Here is a 19,645-nt window from a genome sequence, read left to right on the forward strand (position 1 = left end):
TCAAGATTTTGGCATTGCAAGTGCAGTTTTGTTCCCATTTAACTACCAGATGATTTAGAAGTGCCTCCTAATACACCGTAAGGTTTATGAATGAACGAATTTCCACATAATAGAAGATATGAGGTGGGCAAGTTGGATGGTGAAGACCATCCTGAACAAATGGGAATAAATTTTGTGTTTCATCTGTTTCTTGTTTCTTAAAGAATTTGACTTTCAGTCAGTAATATTCCATGATGTGAATGTATCATGGTTTACTAAAGCTCCTATTAGGGTATATTTAGATTGTTTTCATTCTGTTTCACTGCTGTTATAAACCACACTGCATTAAACTTAACTGTCATAAATATTTATACGGGGTGGAGAGTTCAAAAGTTATACACATCTTTAAAATCTGTTGACTGTCTTTGGCAATACTGCCAAACTACTGTCCAAAAAGACTTTCTGATATTTACTTCCATCGAGAATATATGAGAATTTGTGGAATCTAAAATATGACACAAATGAACCTATCTATGAAACAGAAACAGAATCATGGACATAGAGGAGAGACTGGTGGTTGCCAGGGAGGAGGGGTTTGGAGGAAGGATGGAGTGGGAGGCTGGGATTAGCAGATGTAAGTGATTATATATAGAATGGATAAACAAGGTCCTACTGTATAGCACAGGGAACTATATTCAATATCCTGTGATAAACCATAATGGAAAAGAATATATATATATATATATATATATATATATATATATACACATACATATATCTGAATCACTTTGCTGTAGAGCAGAAATTAACATTGTAAATCAACTATACTTCAACAAAAAAAAATTAAAATTAAAAAATTATTTAAAAAAAAATTTTTTTTAAATATATGAAAAAAAAGGAATATATGAGACTAAAATTTTAGGTCCTAGATTGGGTTCTCCAGAAGCAAACCCTGATATGAAGATCCTCTGTAAGTGATTTATTCAGGAAGTGCTTCCTGGGGAGACCAGTAAGGACTCAAGAACCAGGACAGGGAAAGGATGGAAGCCAGGCAGAGTGTGCTCTCAGGCAAAGTGCTACAAAGCTTGGGCTTCAGCCTGGTCCCTCAGGAGAAATCTAGAGAATAAAGAAACCTCAGAATTGTCCCAAACAGAGGCAAGGGAGCTGGACTTTCACATTCTAGTGTCTGATAGTCATTTGTCAAGAGCCAACCCAGGGAAAAGGTAAACCCCAAGCATGCACGTTTTGACTCCTGGGTGTACAGTAAAGCAGCTCTGGTAGCCTGAGGGCAGTCCTCCAAAGAAGAGTCTCAAGTTCCAGACTTTAAAACACACAGAAGTCAGTGCAGAGGCAGCGTAGGTTGTGCACAGAAAATATCACAAGAAATCTGAGAGGACCAGGCAAAAGCATCAATATTTTCCGCTACAGCCCACCCCTTGCCCTTGCTCAAACCCTCTCACAGCTCCTGTCGAGTTCACTCCATTCTATTAAAACTTCTTGAAGGTTGCTCAAAATTTCTGGGGAAAACTGTAAATGTGACAGTCGTTGAACAAGGTGCAGTCTCTCCTACTGCAACTGGTCCTGAAGGGATGACATTTTACCTTCTCCCACTTCTGCCACCCGTTCTAGATTCCTCTCAACCACTCTTGAATGTAACAATGACACTATGCCCTACAGCCGAGTGCTTTCTTCATTGCTCTAGTGAAGGATCTTTTCGCTGGGCCTTCATGGGGAACTGAATCATGCTTATACCTCTAAATCTTTTGATCCTTTTCTCAACAATCTGCCAGGTCATTATTTGTTCCAAGCTTCCAAGAGCTATTCCGGTGACTTATTAGGACCGGCTCCAGGGGCCCTTGCCAGAGTGTTAAATACTGAGTCACAGGACAGTGGCCCTATATTAATAAAATCCCCCTTATCAACCACCCTGATTTGGTATCCTCAGTATTTAATTCCAGGCCTGCTCTCCCGGGACCAGAGAGTACGTATTACCCAAGTCCTATAGATCTTTTCGCAAATAATTTCTTCCTCCTTTAATCAAGCCAAAATTTCCCCAGTTAAGTCATGCTGAGGCTTGACCCTAGTTTTCTATCTAGAGGTCAGGGAGAAGGGTGGGGACAGATCATGAGGAGAGCAAGTATTGCCTTTCAGTGCATCTGCCTTAGTTGAGGCTTCTGAAAAGTCTCCAGACACGAAGGGGACTGCTTTCCTTTAGAAAAAGGGAGTTTGGCAATCTTGCAGGTCCAGAGGGTTCGGTAGACTCTAGGGATTCACTGTTCTATAGCACATCTGTTCAGATTATCTGTCTTGAGTCTCAGGGTCCCCTTCCTTCCTTACTGGAGCCCTGATTTTGTACAGGGAATTCACTGTGATTGTTAAGTTCAGTCTTCTGTGAGGTTCTCTTACTCTTACAATCAAGTCTGGTCTTCAGCACAGTCTTTCCCCTGCCGCAAGGGGAGGGTCCCTTTTCACACTCTTAAAGGCCTGCTGGCTTTCCTACTGTGCCTTAAGTTGGTAACTGACTGACCTAAGCTTGCATTTTTCTCAGTTTGATGCATTAATAGCACTCAGAAACAGCTAACCACTTCACAGTTTTTGTAATCACTGCTTCGCCCATATCTTTCAAATGCATGCAATGTTGTATGAATGACAGCATCATTCCCACCTGTGTGCCAGCTCAACTTAACATAGGTGAAAGTCTTAGTAAATGTGTGCTAATGCCAGCAATAGTCACTCCCCTACCCAACACCAACAAAGGGGGCTTTGTTTTCAGATGGCCATTGAATAGCTAACTCCGGAATCTGGTCCCTAGAGTTGGCTTCCTAAGACCACTGATGGTACCAACTATCTTAGGGGAGTTCTGCAGAAGCAGTTCCTGAGATGAGCATTCATTTGCAAATAGTTTCCAAAAATGCTTCCAGGAAGACTGGTAAAAGAGTGGGGAACAGGTTGGAAAAAGGGAAAAAAGCCAGCACTGGTGTGGTCTCAGGCAGAAGTCTCTCAGAAGGTAGATCTCTGAGGGGAACTCTGGAATCTAAGTGACACCTCACAACTATCCCAGTCTGAAGCAAGGGAGCTAGACTTTGGTACTTCTGCATCCATCAGTCTTTGGACAACGTCCATCAGCCAGAATGTAAACCCCTAGATACTTCCAATTCTCTGTACAGTGAGAATAAAATGACTTCAGTAGCCCAAGGACTCTTGAGGGTAGAGCTGCCGGCACTGGTCCCTCGAAGGGCGAGCGCAGAGAAAGTGGGCATGGTGGGGGAGAGCACAGACAAGGTAAAAATGGATCCTGGGAATCTGGGCAGACCACTGTCTGCTACAGCTATATTCCTCTTTTTGTTCATTCACTTGTTTTCTGTGTGTTTGTTTGCATAACTTCTTTTATTTTTATTCACTTTTTCTTTTCAAGATTCAAGTTTAATTTACTTGCAGAATGGGTAATAGTTTGCATATAGTACAAAAGTCAAATTTTCTAGAAGGTTTACAGGGAAAATCTCCTTCTTTTTTATCCCTTCAAAGAGATCCTCTGAGAACAGATTTTACCCGGTACAAAAATCACTAAACCTCTTTTGTTTCATGTTTATGGAATTCCTCTTTACACTTCTATCTTCTCATTTAAAGGGACTGATTGTTTTCTGCATGGGAGCCCAGAACAAAGATGGCATCCCATCACCAAAAGAGAAAACAAAGTAAGAGTCATTGAGTTATTGAGTGCTACATAACATGCAGGAAGGAAACTAACAATGAGGCCTAATTCCCCATATGTTAATTGGTAAATCATCATTGTTCAAGGAAGCGATAATAACAATTATAAGTTTAGGAAAAAAATTCCATTAATCAACAAAAATGTTTGTCTCAAAATTTTATTTGTTTTTTATACTGTGAGAAAAAGAGAAATCATTATAGTGTGGGCTGGTAAAACACTGGATAATAATGAAAGGCAGTGGATGAGTTTTAGGGCCATCCATCTGACTGGGCCTTTAAAAGACACAGAGGATTTACTTATTCTGAAAAAAAAAAGTCAGAGTGAAGAGAACCATAGGTAGGATTAAGAAAACTTATGTACTAGCCCCAGTTTTGCCAGGAACTTGCTGTGTTTGCTTGGTTAATTCACTTAACCTCTCTGTGCTTCCATGCTCATCTATAATCTCCATTCAAGAGTATTGTGGAGATGGAAATGAAATAAGTATCTCCAAAGCAAAGAATTTGGATAATTTGATATGCAACAATATAATTAATAATAATACTAACATGAGGGATTAGGCTGGTAGGCAAGTTTTTTCCTTTTGATTTACTTTTAGATTGCCACTATCTTTTAGTCATCTGAACAAGGTATCTACAGGTTTAGTTTATTCTCCAAGACCAAATCAACTCACCCTACAGATAGAAATGTACACTTTCACTGTTAACAGTGCTATTGGGGAAATGCAGGATATCAAGTGAAGACAGATGATGTGGTCAGCTCCTAGACCTTACTTTCTTCTGACTCACAGAGCTTACCTTCATGACTCAGTTGGTATGATTGGGAAGGAGGGAGCTGTCAAAAGTTATATTATGAATTTACATTTTCACGTAAATGAGGAAAACCAAGCCTGCAACTCATTAAGATGTTTGAATCTATCAGATGAATGGAGGAAATTACCAACTGCCTTTATTTATGTTGCTTCCTAAGAGTACAGAGATACTTTAAAGCAGTGGTCCCCAATCTTTTTGGCACCAGGGACCGGTTTTGTGGAAGACAATTTTTCCACAGATGTGGGTTGGGGGGATGGTTCAGGCGGTAATGTGAGCGATGGGGAGCGATGGGGAGCGGCAGATGAAGCTTCGCTGGCTTGCCCGCCGCTCACCTCCTGCTATGCGGCCCGGTTCCTAACAGGCCCGGATCGGTGCCGGTCCACGGCCCAGGTGTTGGGGACCCCTGCTTTAAGCTCCTGATCTTCAAGTCTATTTATGCTTACATGCTGATTTATGCAGTTACCTGTCCATCAAGTGTCTACATATCATAGGCTGAGCTACATCGATCTTGAGAACAGCTATTGTGGACCACCAGATTCCAAAGTGGATTTTGATTTTGCCTGAATTATCCCTGTAGGAGTTTTCTATCATTGCCATAACACATTACCACAAACCTAAGCTACTTAAACAGCATAAATTTATTATCTCACAGTTTACTAGATCAGAAGTCCAGGAACAGCAGGCTGATACTCTGCTTAGGGTATCACAGGGCAGAAATGAAGGTGCGGGCAGGGCTGTGTTCCTTTCTGGAGGCTCTAAGAATTCACTTCCAATCTCATTCTGCTTGTTGGCAGAATTCAGCTCCATGTGGTTGTAGAACTGATGCGTTATCTCCTTGTGGCTATCTGCTAGTGGCTGCCCTTAGCTCCCAGTTGCCTCTCTGCAATTTTTGCATGTTGTTCCCTGCATCTCAGAGCCAGCAACAATTCACTGAACTTTTACTGCACTACTGCTTTTCTTCTGTGTCCTCTTTTTCTGCCACATCTCTCTCACTGACTGTTCTGCCTTCCTCTTTTAAAAGCTCAAGTGATTAGATTGAGCCCACCCGATAATCCAGGATAATCTCCTGTTTTAAGGTCTGTAACCTTAATCACATCTGCCAAGACCCTTTTGCTGTAACATAGTCCAAGGTTCTAGGGATTAAGGCACAGTGTGGAAATCTTTGGGGGTTACTGTTCTGCGTGTCACAATCTCAAAGACCAAACTATAAGTAATTATGGGATACTGTGTCCTCATATAGTTACCTTCCTTCTAGAATTATTTATTGTGATTAATTATTAGATGCTGCCTGGCTTATCCAGGAACCAGAGGAAGCAGGTGAGATACTAAGATAGGGCAAGGGTAGGGGATGTGTACATGACACATTCGCTTCTCCGGATGTTTCCTTCCATATGCAGAGAGATTCTCTAGCAAAAAACGTTTGGCCTCTTGCACACCGCCTCATTTCCCCCACCATAATGTGACTGATGACTTTGGAGGAGGAACTGGGACGGCATGGATCAGCCCCTGTTAGGGGTCATATTTGGGATCTGTCTGCCTGCAGAGAGTATGAGCACTGGTCTGCCCTTGGCCACATGATAAGCTCAGTTAAATGCTCTGCCTTGTACGTGAAGGACTCTAGTTGTTGCCTGTAATTGAGTATATATGTTCAAATGGATTAAGTTATTCTTCCAGGCCAGTTTAACCATGGACAAGTCAAGTTCAATCTTTTAGATATATTGAGTAACTACTACATGCAGAGTAAAGTACCTGGTGCTATGAAATAGACAAAAATGAATAGTGACTTCCAAATATAAAATAAGACAGTAAAGGTATCTTTTCTCTCTTCTCTCTGAAATCACTCCAATAAAAACAATATAATGAAGGAAAGGGTTGAGAAGGAGGGAGGCAGCGTATATAACTTGATACTGTCACCTTTTATAGTGGGGGAAGGGGAAGGTGGGTGTCAAAAAATCTAAATCTGATAAATTAAGTAGTATATGTTTAAACATATTTACAGAAACACAAGAAAGTTCTAGAAAAGCTAATAACAGTAATATGATTAAATGGAGGGAGGATGGGAGGTGGGAAGAAATACAAATATGTTAGTTTTACCATTACTTAAAGTAGGGAGACAGTAGATGCTGTCTAAAGAAACAGAAGATGTGTTATATTTTATAAATTTTAGTTGTAAATTATGTCACTAGATTAAAAATAGAATGCAAATATGCAGAAGGAAATTTGTATTTAACAAGAGCAAAGAAAAATTAAATAATACAATGAAAGATTGGAAAACACATAAAAATAAGAAGAATAACAGAAAGGTAACAGAACTGAAAGGTATTTCTTATCAAAAAATATAAATGGTATAAGCTTTCCTATTAAAAGATAAAGACTCTCAGGACTTCCCTGGTAGTCCAGTGGTAAAGAATCCGCCTTACATTGCAGGGGATGCAGGTTCAATCCCTGGTCAGGGAACTAAGATCCCACGTATTGCGGGGCAGCTAAGCCCGTGAGCCACAACTACTGAGCCCACACGCCACAACTAGAGAGCCCACATGCCACAAATTACAGAGCCCACATGCTCTGGAGCCTACATGCCACAACTAGAGAAGAGAAAGCCACATGTCACAACTAGAGAGAAGTCCACGGGCCACAATGAAGAGTCTGCGCTACAGCAAAAGATCCTGCTTGCCTTAAGGAAGATCCTGCGTGCCACAACTAAGACCGGATGCAACCAAAAAATAAATTAAATGAATAAATAAATAATAAATGAATCTTTAAAAAAAAAGATAAAAACTCTCAAATTGTATCAAAATATAAAATCCAAACATACGATATATATAATAAGCACACACTTAAAGCACATTGACAAACAAAGGCTGAAAATGAAAGAATGTATAAAGTCTTATCATACAAATAAAAAGATGATTCACTGAAAAAGACACAAATTGGTTTTCAAACATATGAAACGATCCTACCCTCATAAAAAATGTAATTCAAAATAAAACTACTCTAGAGGGGGCTGTTCACCCATCAAATTAGCAAAGATCAAAAGTCAGATAGCACATTAGTTTTTGGAAGTGAGACTTAACAGGCACTTTCATGTATTGCTGGAAGGACTGTAAATTAGCCCAACATTTATAGAGTGTAACTTGATGTACAAATACATTGACTCTATGATGCAGCAATTCCAGTTTGATGAATTTATCCTATAGCAATCCTCACATGTATGTACAAGGATGCAGTATCAATGCAGTATTACCTGTAAGAGCAAATATTTTAAGTTATTCAATATGTACATTAATCAAACTTATGAAGCCATTAAAAATGAAAATGCAGTTTCCAATGTATTTGTACAAAATGAGTTACAAGATTAAGGGGGAAAGAAAGTGTCCCTATCAAGGGTCATTGCTAGCCCACATGTTGCTTTTGTACAAATTAGAAAAAGATGTTCCCTTCTCCTGCATGGATGCAGTCTTCACCTGGGTCCATAGTTTGTAAGTGGAGCAGGAGAGGACTTTAGCTCCACATGCCCCTCAACCACACACTCTTATGGAGGAGAGCCTTAACGTGGGTGCCCTGGCTCCAGAGCAAAAACTTGCATTACTTTTAATATGGCATTTAAGAAAAAAGAATGCTGTGGGACTTCCCTGGTGGTCCAGTGGTTAAGACTCTGTTCTTCTAATGCAGGGGGCATGGGTTCGATACCCGGTCAGGGAACTAAGATCCCGCAAGACACACAGTGTGGCCAAAAAAAGAAAAAAGAACATTGCACCTTCATTTCTATTATTTTGGTACATAGACATACTATCAAACAATTATCTGAGTAGGAATAATGAATTGAAGATATCTTAATGTAACCCATAAGGAAAATAATAATTGGTGGATCATTAAGATTTAATCATCTAGTGGAAAGAGTAGCATTTTATTTACCAGACGAGCTTAATTTGTTTTCTGAATTGAATTAATTAATTAGTTAATTTAGTTCTTAACACCACTTGTTACTTTTGAATAGTATCATTAAAGTTTAAATTAGTAAAGTTTGTAAACAATGAATTGGAACATGGACCATGGTGTCTCAGATTTGTATCAAACAAATGTTACAATCTATATTTCTATGATGCCTCTCTCTATAAATAGGTAGATAGATAGATATTTCATATCAATAAATATAAATGGTATAAGCTTTACTTATATGTGTGTGTATATGTATATATATATATAGAGAGAGAGAGAGAGTCAATTATCTACAAGTTTGGTCCATATCATACTCAGATATGGTTTGTTTTAAAGCTGTTAAACAAATATACAACAACATTTCAGTAACTTAACACATAATAACCCAATGCAGATGTTCCTGGTTGGTTGGTTGCTTTCCTCTTGAATGATCTGGATACACAGGGCTCTTTCCATCTTGTGCTCTGCCGTGACTTTGGAGTTTGGAGTCCTTGGCATACAACTGACAGAAAAGAAAAGAAAGAGTGGAGAATCCTTCCTCTTAAAAGCCTCAGACAGGAAGTGACAACTATCACTTCTACTCTTATTACATTGGTGAGATCTAGTCTTATGGCCGCACTTAAATACAAAGGCTGCGGGAAATGTCTGAAGCTCCACAGATGTCAACCAAGAACAATGCTATACCATGAAAGGGGGAGCATGAATTTTTGATGAATAGCTAAATATCTCTGCCATAGAGTTGAATCTGACTGAATAATAACTTTGAATTTAGATGTTTGGCATTTTGTGAACCCAGGATTGGCCTATACATGGGATGGAAGATTTAAGCGGAATACAGTACCTGATGATTCTTTTTTTTTGGTGTAATTATAATTTTATGATAAATCATGTTATCTTGATTAAGTCAATTACTACTATTCCTCTTTTTCCTTCAACATTCTTCTTTTTTGTTGTTTTTTTGTTTCTTTTTCTTTTTAAAATTTTTTATACAAGTTTTAAAGGTTACTTTCCATTTACAGATATTACAAAATATTGGCTATATTCCCCATGTTGTACAATACATCCTTAAGCCTATCTTATACCAAGTAGTTTGTACCTCCCACTCCCTCCCACTCCTACATTGCCTCTTCCCCTTCCCCAGTGGTAACCATTAGTTTGTTCTCTATATCTGTGAGTCTGATTCTTTTTTATTATGTTCACTAGTTTGTTGTATTTTGTAGATTCTACATATAAGCAATATCAGTATTTATCTTTATCTGACTTATTTCACTTAGCATAATGCTCTCCAAGTCCATCTATGTTGCTGCAAATGGCAAAATTTCATTCTATTTTAAGGCTGAGTAGTATTCTGTTGTATATATATACCACGGCTTCTTTATCCATTCATCTGTCGATGGACGCTTCCATGTCTTGGCCATTGTAAATAATGTTTACAGCTTCTTTTGAAGAGTCAGAAGATTAGGTGATCCTGGGCTCACATGCCTGCATGTCTCCCTCTGCTGAAGCCCTTTAGGTGGGGTAGGATGCTTTCTTTAATCCCAGTCTCCACTACTCTCTATTGTATCCTTCACATGGAGGCCATACGACAGTAGCCATTTACCACTGCACTTATGCTGATTTTTTTTCTTAACAAGAAGAGTGAGATATTTCTCACCTCTATATGTATTTCTTTCAAAAATGGGAAATATTGACTATAGTTCCCTGTGCTGAAAAGTAGGTCCTTGTTGGTTATCTATTTTATAGTACCTGATGATTCTTGAAAGACTTGCCTACATGTGTAGTCCCCTTCTCTGTGATTCTTCAACACACTTCTGCCTGAAGTTTATTCCCAAACTTGGACAATCTCAGTCAAAAATATACTGAGCTCGTCTGCAAATTCAACCTGCATTTATCATTCTTTATATTCATGGACCTTCATGGTGGCTGACCCTGTTGACTGCTTCCTCTTTCATAGCTCTCTCTTCTTTGTCCATTCTTACTTCTTTTCTCACCTCTTCTGGACATTTCATCTCAGATCTCTTCCCAGGTTTCTTCTCCTAATGCTCCTTAAATGTTAGTGTTCCTGGTAGGTTAATCCTGACTCAACACTCTTCCTCTTCCAAACCTTCCTTGAATGATCTTATCCTTCCTAAGATTAGAACCATCACCTGTATGCAGTTAGTGCTCAGATTTGTATCTCTAGATGTTATCTCTAACCTGAGCTTCAGACCATGCTTCCATGCTGGACATTTTTCCTGGACATCACAAGAAAACTTTCATTAAGTCTAAACATACCTCTTTCTAAACTTTCTCCTCCTCTAATATTTTTTGTCTTAACAATGAGACTCTACTTATCCAGTTATATAAGCTAAAAAATTCATGCTTGACCCTATTTATTTTATCCCCATTAAATTAATCATAAGCATGGCTGTCTTATTTTACCTCTTGAATATACTTCAAATCCATTCCTTTTTAGTCATTTCTTATTATTATTGCCTTAATTTGGAACTTCAAAATTCTCTGGATTACTGAAATCATCTCATTTTGGGTCCCCTACTGCAGTCCTCCTCTCTTTAGATTGCACACATTTGCTAATACTGATTCCACCCCCGACCTAGTGGCTCAGAACATCCTGAATTGGGTTGGGATTTTCAATTTGAGTTTTTACAGATCTTAGGTAATTTTGATCACCAGCCAGGTTTGGAAATCACTGTCCTAGAATGAGTCCTGTGAGCAAGCCATAAGTAGCAGGTTATATAGCAATCAAGCCCTGTGTATATTTTCAGGCCTTTATAGATTATCTCTTGGTTTTCCAAGCCCTGAAAACAACAAAGGAGTGACACTGAGGCTCTGATGTGATATATCTAGTTCCTTCAGCTTCTTCAAGTTCAATTCAATTGGCATCACTACAGAGTGACTGAATTGGAGGAACACTTGGGCCATACTGTGAATTTTATACACCCCTATGTTCAGTGCATTAGTCAAGTCACGGAAGTTTTTCATCAGGCCATGTCAGGCAAATATTAAGGAATGAATCAATACACTGGCAAACTGGGATCCAATGGGGGGCTACTGTATAACCTTGATGCTGAGCTATGAATGCCATCACTCAGTAGAAAGAGAACAGTAGGGAATGGATGAGTATGTGTCAGTGTTTCTTAGATTGGCTACTTTATGATAAAGGGAATTTGTTGGGAGGATACTGGGGAGCTCATCAAGTTGGCTGGAGGTAGAAGAAAGGGCTGGTCAATGAGCAGAAACCAAGGAAGCTTGGAGGTCTAAGAAGCGGAAAACAGAGCAGTCATGTCAGTAGCAGAAACAGGCTGGTCAAAACACTGCCACCACGACAGCTAGATGGAAGACCCCCAAGAGCTCATGCTGGCCCTGTCTACCTTGTTTAACATCTAAAGATCTACTTGGTCAAACTAAGGTTGTTGCCAGCCCCCTTGATGGTGCCAGTGCCAGGGACAGAGTGGATTCAGTGGGAGGCAGAAATAGGACTAGCCCAATAAGGAGGAGCTCATTTTCCAAAAGGAAGACAGGGTCCTGTTACAAGAAAAGAATAAATGCTAAGCAGCCAATGAATGACAAATATCCATTGCCGTGCACCTAAGGAAATAAAGGGGAGAAAGAAAAAAGATGGGGAAACAAGACTGAGGAAGTAGGGAAAATATTAGGTTCACACATCACACAAACAGCCACATGGGAATTTTATTTTGTTTCCCTTTGTTTTTATTACTTTTTAAATTAATCAAAAGAAAATCCCTTATGGACTTGATAACAATACATCTGGTCCTAATAATCCAAGAAATCTCTATTTATAGACATTGAATGTGTTGCTGAAATTAAACATAATGCATGAACAAAAATTGCAAGATAGGTTTAGGTTTTGACTTTTCAATAAAGTATACCACAAAGGGAATAAAGAAATTCTTTTCTCAAATTAATGGTGAATTCTTTTGTCATGAGAATAGGAGCTTATATTCATTTCACTGAAAGCACATAAATTGTTCTAGACAAGAAAAACAAAAGTAGCCCAAGGCAGTATTTTCATTATAAAAAAAGGCACATGTCCATGAATATCTAGTTTAATATTAACAAAAGTCATTCAATTAGCTATGCATGTGCCATTGTTATGAATATGTATTCGTGTCTCAGCTAAGTAACACTGATATCTTTTATTCACCAGTTCAGAGATTCAGATGTTATAAACATTACCCTTCTTGCCCTGGTGTGACATAAGGGATTTGAGTCCAAAAAAGACCCGACACTTCCCACCACTGGATATGCAAATTTCTTTAGAAATTTCAACTTTCTGTTATGGAAATTGCCTTTGTTGTTTGCTGATTTTATTTCTTCTCTAAAATCATTAAAAGAAGAACAATCCTGATGAGTTAACATTGGTTCTTTAATAATAGCAATTTTTAAAGATCTAAAAAATGGTTTCCTTTTTCTTATCTTTTGCAATAGCTCTAAGAGGCCCAAAGAAAGAGAAAAGCATGTAAAATGCAGGTGAATGAGACTGTTTAGAGCAGGGATAACAAATTCCCTTGTCTATGACAGACTTTGCTAATCATTTCGGGTCCTCTTTCCTGCTAAGCCCAGATGTGGTTTCTGTATCCAAAACTCAATTCTTAAGTATGTACTTTTGATCTATAGGACTCGGCATGTAAGATGAAACATACTTGCTATACATAATTTAGATCAATGCAGTTCATTCAGGAAAAAAACAAGGCTTTTCATGCTACTCTATTTAGAAGATTTATACAGCAACAATGACTCAACAGCCTCAATTTCCATCATTTGGAAAATTTTATACTGTCCAACCATTAGTGACTTAGAATCTCTTATTTTCCCTTCTCTCAATTTTGACTTCTCCCACCACCACTGAGAATGGATTGTCTAAACCCTTACATCCATTCTCTTCTGGGCTTTTATCGTCTTTTTATCTTTTCCCCTGACCAGGCATTTCTTATTTCAGCAACCTCTGTACTAGAAATGAAACATGCACACACACATTAATTTTATATGCTCCCAAAAAATTCTGGTTCAGAGAATGAAGTGTCTTCTTAAATATATATACGTATTACCTGTAGATTTCCATTGTTTAAGCTTTACCTACTCTCTACCCTCTTAAATAAATTCTATTCATTATTGACAATTAAATTATTAAGTTCTCGAAATATGCAAAGTTTCATTTGAAAAACACACCAGAAATAATCTAGCAAAGGTATTTTCATGGTTCATATACCATCCTCCTTGGTTTTTCAACAAGAAATCCTATCAAACAAAATCTGTCTTTAGGAGGGTGGAAATCTCTTCTAGTTAGGCTCAAACACTGCCTTCCTTCTTTACCTAGGCAATTCCTATGCCTTTATTCTTGTTTCAGATAGAGTTCAAGGGTCACTTCCTCAAAGAAGCTTTCCGTCCTTGACCTCCTAGTTTAGTTTCAATTCCCTTACTAATTTCTAGTGACTAGTGCATAAGATGATGTTCTTCTCTTTTATTTACCTGTGCTATGCATTCATTGCTGCAATTTTTTCTATTACTGTTTCTACTACTAGACTGTAAACTTTGTGAGATTAGGAGCTGTATCTGCTTTTGCTTTACATTATCTCCCCAGGGCCTAACATAGTGCCTAGACCTATACTTGTGACTCAATAAATAATGGTTGAATGAATTAGTAAGTATTTCACTTCAAGGTATGGATGACTTATGATAGTTTAATATGTCCTATCTACTGAGTGCATTTGCAGGCCAGAGGAGAAAATATCTTAACCCAAAGGGATCTCCAATGGAAACTTTCAACCACATGTGACAGGACAAAGAGAAAACTTCTCCTGGGAAGGAGGTAAAGCTCCTTCCTTCCACTCTTCAATCGATGCCACATAAAGGGCCTTCTAGTTCTCTGGATAGGACATCTAGGATAACTGCCTGCATTCCCAGAGTGCTTCAGATTCCAGATCCAGCTGCATTTCTGTGAATGTGAGCTTTCATCTTCCTCCTAATGGCCCCTCTAGGGCCTCAACAGGTTGATGGGTCCACATCCAGCAGCTAGGTTAGAGTTAGGAGATCACTTAAGCAATGGGATAGCAATGTTCTCCTGGCCTAGGGCTCAGAGTGACCAGGTTAACATGGGATCCTTAGTACTGTCAGGCGTTTTTCCCCTTTTTTGCACCTTAGGTCAACATCATAAAAGTGACTAAAATTGCTGTCCTCAGTTGGTATGGAATTAAGGAGAAACTTTGGTCCTTATAACCATTAAAGCCTTAATTAACTCAAAAATGGGAATTCATTACCTCCCATGTAGCTTGTGCTCTAGCTTTCAAATTACATCCCTGCCACAGGCCTGGACCTGCAGTCCCCCTTCTAACCAAAAGGTGCTTTGCCCTCCAGAGTGGTCAGCAGACAATCTTGTCTCTTCAGGAAGGTAGTAGTCAACTCTTCACTGAACGATGCTTCCCTTTGATTGTCTAGGTGGACGGAAGTAATACAGTATTTTTTTTTAAATTATTATTTATTTATTTATTTACTTTTGGCTGTGTTGGGTCTTCGTTTCTGTGCGAGGGCTTTCTCCAGTTGTGGCAAGTGGGGGCCACTCTTCATCGCGGTGCGCGGGCCTCTCACTATTGTGGCCTCCCTTGTTGCGGAGCACAGGCTCCAGACACGCAGGCTCAGTAGTTGTGGCTCACGGGCCCAGCTGCTCTGCGGCATGTGGGATCTTCCCAGACCAGGGCTCGAACCCGTGTCCCCTGCATCGGCAGGCAGATTCTCAACCACTGCGCCACCAGGGAAGCCCAGTAATACAGTATTTGATCTTCAGGAAAATGCTGGAAAATCCCGCTGCACTGTGAAAGGCAAATTATAAATTCCTTGGAAAAAGGACTGTCTTACCTATTTCTTGTGGCCGGCCCAGTGCCTAACAATTATTCATACTAAGTAAAAATTGTTATTGGTTAACTGGTTGTTTTGCAGATGGATTAAATTGACATCGTCGGTCAGGGTGCCCACACTGTGATAAACAAGACTTGAGAGTAGTGGTTCCCTGAGTTGCTGGTGCTAGAGAGTGTGTTTAATGAGAGCAGGTTACCAAGCTGCACCCCCCAAAATATTACAGCTCATGGTGTATGCGGTGGAGCCTTGAAAGCCAGATTTCATAAAGCTTCCCTACATGACTCACCACGCTGGATCAAATCTAAAATACCATCAGCTGTAGAAGGGAGCATTATTTGCTTACCTTTAAAAAGAAAAAGAAGTTGTCAGTTAACCTGTGCCTTGGTACTTGTGATGTCATTGGTCAGAAGCTGCAGCTGGATTTTGGAGTTGTGAAAAAGTATAAACATGAAATGCTGATTTAGAGCATTTGGAGTGACTCCGAGGACGTACTGATATTGGGGTTAACCATGAAGCAACAGCATGAAGGCCAGAGGAGAAGAGGGTAAGAGTGTACTATTAATCTGAGGAAAACTTGCAATTGGTTTCTATCTGTCAACGAATAAGGTTGCAAACTGCTAGGGTGAATCTATTTTTTTTGTACCTCAAATCTTAGAATGCCAGGTCAAGCGACACTCTTGGTTTGTCTTACAAAATCATTTTACAAAAAGCACAATGAAAATGAAAAGCTTAACCATGTGTAGTTGTTCATTTTGATTTTTTTGGAAGGGAAAAATGCACAAAAATGTGACAGTCTTATAATTAGAGCCTATATGAACAGGAAGTGATATTTATATAAATGGTCAAGTGGGTCTGTGGTAACGATTTGGTTCTAACAACCTGTGTTCAGTTGGGTAGTCATTCTTTATCAGCTCTGTCCAATAGAAATATAATGCGAGCCACAAAGGAAACTTTGAATTTCCTAGTAACTGTGTTTCAAAAAGTTAAAAGAAACAGGTGAAATTAATGTCAATAATATATTCAGTGCAGCATATCCCAAATATTGTCATGTCAACATCTACTTAATAAAATAATAATGAATGAGTTATTCAACATTATGTTTTTCATACTGTCTTCAGACTCTGGTGTGTATTTTCCACTTCAATCAGTTTTGACTGACCACATTTCTAATGCTCAGTAGCCACATGTGGCTGCCATATTGGATAGTGTAGCTTTATAGTCTCTCTGGCAGTTTATGTATCTCTAAATTAGAAGAGCATCTGTCCCTCTGTAATTCCTCCATGGCAGTGTAGTGGGAAACTTCCTGGAATGGGTGTTGAATTCCCTTAGAGGAAAGATTTCTCTCCCATTTCCTATTTTCATAGTTAATTATCAACATAAATACAAAATAAGCATGATTATGTGTTGATGGAAATGAAGCTTGTATGCATAGCTTTACCTAATTCAGAAACAAATTATTTTACTTTGACATAGTCTTATGTATATACATATTTTACATATAGATATAGCAGACACATTTGTGTGTCTCAAATTCAAATGTCAGTCTCAAATTCAGACTCAGATTTTGCTCATCTAAGACTGAATTGGTAGCTGAAATACAGGGGATACAAAGAAATGTAAGACACACGGTCGCTTTCCTCCAGGAATTTACACTGTACTTAGGGAGAAATGGATGAGGCCCAATGAGCTCTAAGATGGTGCCCAAATTACTTTGGCATACTGGAATTCTGTGATGTTAAATATAACATGAAATAAGCAGGATATTAGCTGGGTTTTATATGTCCTTTTGGCCGGTAGGAATTTTCATTATAATGAGTTCATGTAATGAGATGACTTGTAGTCATACTGAGTACCAATTCTGATACCATAGATTTTTGATTTTTCAAAGAATTTCAAAGCAACTCACAGCACCACTAAAAAGGCTCCTGCTGATTATCATCTTAGTTTTTATGTTGGTTCTTAACAAAGCAGATATGTTTGCCCTTGGAAAGACACAACTGCAAAAATACAGAGTATGATGATTAAACAAGAACAAAATCAAATTAACTACTATGAACCACAGAAATGACTAAGGACAAGCTATATTCCGCATAAACATGTCCTAAATTTAACTTTTCCTCTAGAAGAATTTCCAAGTCAAAGTAACAGACTGCATGCCCATGGAACCACATTATCAGACCCTGCCAACGGGCAGCCACAGGACCTTTGCATAGCTCTCTCTTCCTTTGACAACCTTGCCTGGTTACTGCTAGATTTGTAAGTCTGTGGTTGGTTGCGGGTTCTGCAAAAATTTCCTGAATAAGAAGAGGAAAAGAAGATTCCCTGTTCATTTACTTGTTTCAATTTAATACCAGGTTAAGAAATTCTGCTTCCGAGTGAAACCCTGTTTTCTGAGCTGATCATTCAAACACACTGCAGTCGGAGAAGCCAAATGGAGAAACGCAGTGATGAAATATCCAAGATTAAAAGCCCATTTTATTTCAGTTCTTTTGAATCCACTTTCACTCATTAGTCTTTTATTGTATATCCTTCTCCAAAATTGCCTGACGTCTTATGGTTCTGAGGAGAAAACAGAAAAGGTTCTTGGCATCTGATCAGAAGCCAAATTATTGAGTAGATTTACATCTTACCATAATGTTGGCTTAGAGGTATGTATGTCTCTCATCAAGCTCCCATAACCTTCCCTCTGACTTAAACTACAGGTAATCAATTCCATGGCAATAGAAAGAGACTTACCTATTTCTTGGAAGCGAATAGAACAAACAAATGTTTGGACAACCGCAGCTGTATTAATATACATGAGAAAGAAACAGCTAGTGTTATTCTACAGAAATGAATGAATGAATAAATAAATAGACTCTAAGCACTTTATTCTTCTCACATAATTTCTTCTCAGTGACATTATTGAACAGGCTGTTGAAAACAAACATCGTTAAATGAGAAAAGAAGAGCAGCCGCCTTTCTGATTCCCTGCTGCAACATTTTCCAATGACGAATGCTCCCTAAATGGATTGAGCTTCTTGAAAAAGAAGTCTGAGAGAAATTTGATGTGGCCCCCTGACCCCTGGTAAGCACATGTATCTTCACCTGTCACACAACACACTGGCACTTGCTTACTTTTCAGCAAAGACTATTGATTTTGCTTATTGGCTGCAGGTGAGTCCATAAAGAACAAATTACAAAGTCAGAGGTCCACAGTCAGCAATTGCTTGCATGATAACAGGGGCTTCACTCCACCCGCACCGTTCACCATGAACATCCTCAGCAGCCCAGCCAAAGGAGAAGGCTGGGTAAGAAACCTGGGATGTATTTTCAATGGCTGTAAAGTCAGTGTTATATACAAAGGTTTCTGTGAAGGATGAAAATGCAGGAAATTGGCTACAACTGTGGTGGGTAGGGCATATATATATATATATATATATATATGTGTGTGTGTGTGTGTGTGTGTGTGTGTGTGTGTGTGTGTGTGTATGTTTGTAGATACTGGATGGGAAGCAGAACCTTAAAGTAAAGAAGATATACCATTCTGGATGTAGAAAAGGAAGCATAGAATGGGCGTTTGGTGCACCTGTGAAATTGTCCTTTCTTGAAGCTTAAAAAAAACATGTAGACTGATATAAGTATATTTCTACTGTAGAGAGTTTATGGTCTGGCAGTTTCTCCAGATAACTTCCAGGCCAAAGAGTCTATGATTTTCTTATAGAGATTTAAGAGTGTCAGAACATGTTTCTTCTGTAACTAAACAAAACCTATGAGTTGAACTTTTAAATAAATAAACCAAAATAAGATGGAAAGCCATGTGACTCAACTTGAAGCCACTGCAGTGACAGTTTTTCCATCAGTTCATTTCCATCAGCACCTTAAATGGTTTAATCTATTTGATCAAGCATGCAGTAATCTGAATTTGTTGTTTAAACTCCTCAAAACTTTTTTCCAAGTAAACATTTTCATCAGGATTATAGTCCAAAATTTGATGAGCACTATAGCCAATAGCCTAATTAACTGGGGGAAATTAGTGGATGTTACTTAAAATAATGAGATAACCTGACACTTTTTGGCCAAAAATTATAGTCTAATTCCAAAAGTCTAAACACCAAGACACTAATTGTTAAAGAGACATAGGATTAAAAAAATACATGTCATAAAATTCATAGATCATTCACATAACCGAATCTCCTAGCACTTCTGATTCTTCAGAGGGCAGATGTTAAGAGACAAGTCATGTTCTGGAGGCATAAAATTATTGATGGATATGGAGATGGAAAGGGACTCCATTCGGAGTAGTCGTACAGCTTGATCAGGAAAATAAATATTGGAGAAACATATCTGAAAG

The 19,645-nt window shown here is 38.7% G+C and overlaps 1 long non-coding RNA gene across 1 annotated transcript in view; it reads left to right on the forward strand.

The window, feature by feature from the left end:
- LOC309644481 overlaps positions 1 to 18,782 on the forward strand; it is a 136,971-nt gene extending 118,189 nt beyond the window's left edge. The window contains exon 2 of the long non-coding RNA XR_014254452.1: positions 18,209 to 18,782. This is a non-coding gene — a long non-coding RNA (uncharacterized lncRNA). The remainder of the gene's footprint in view (positions 1 to 18,208) is intronic.
- The last annotated feature ends 863 nt before the right edge of the window (positions 18,783 to 19,645 follow it).

This window comes from Balaenoptera physalus (genome assembly GCF_965194825.1).
Source record: "Balaenoptera physalus genome assembly, chromosome: 1".
Classification (NCBI taxonomy): domain Eukaryota; kingdom Metazoa; phylum Chordata; class Mammalia; order Artiodactyla; family Balaenopteridae; genus Balaenoptera; species Balaenoptera physalus.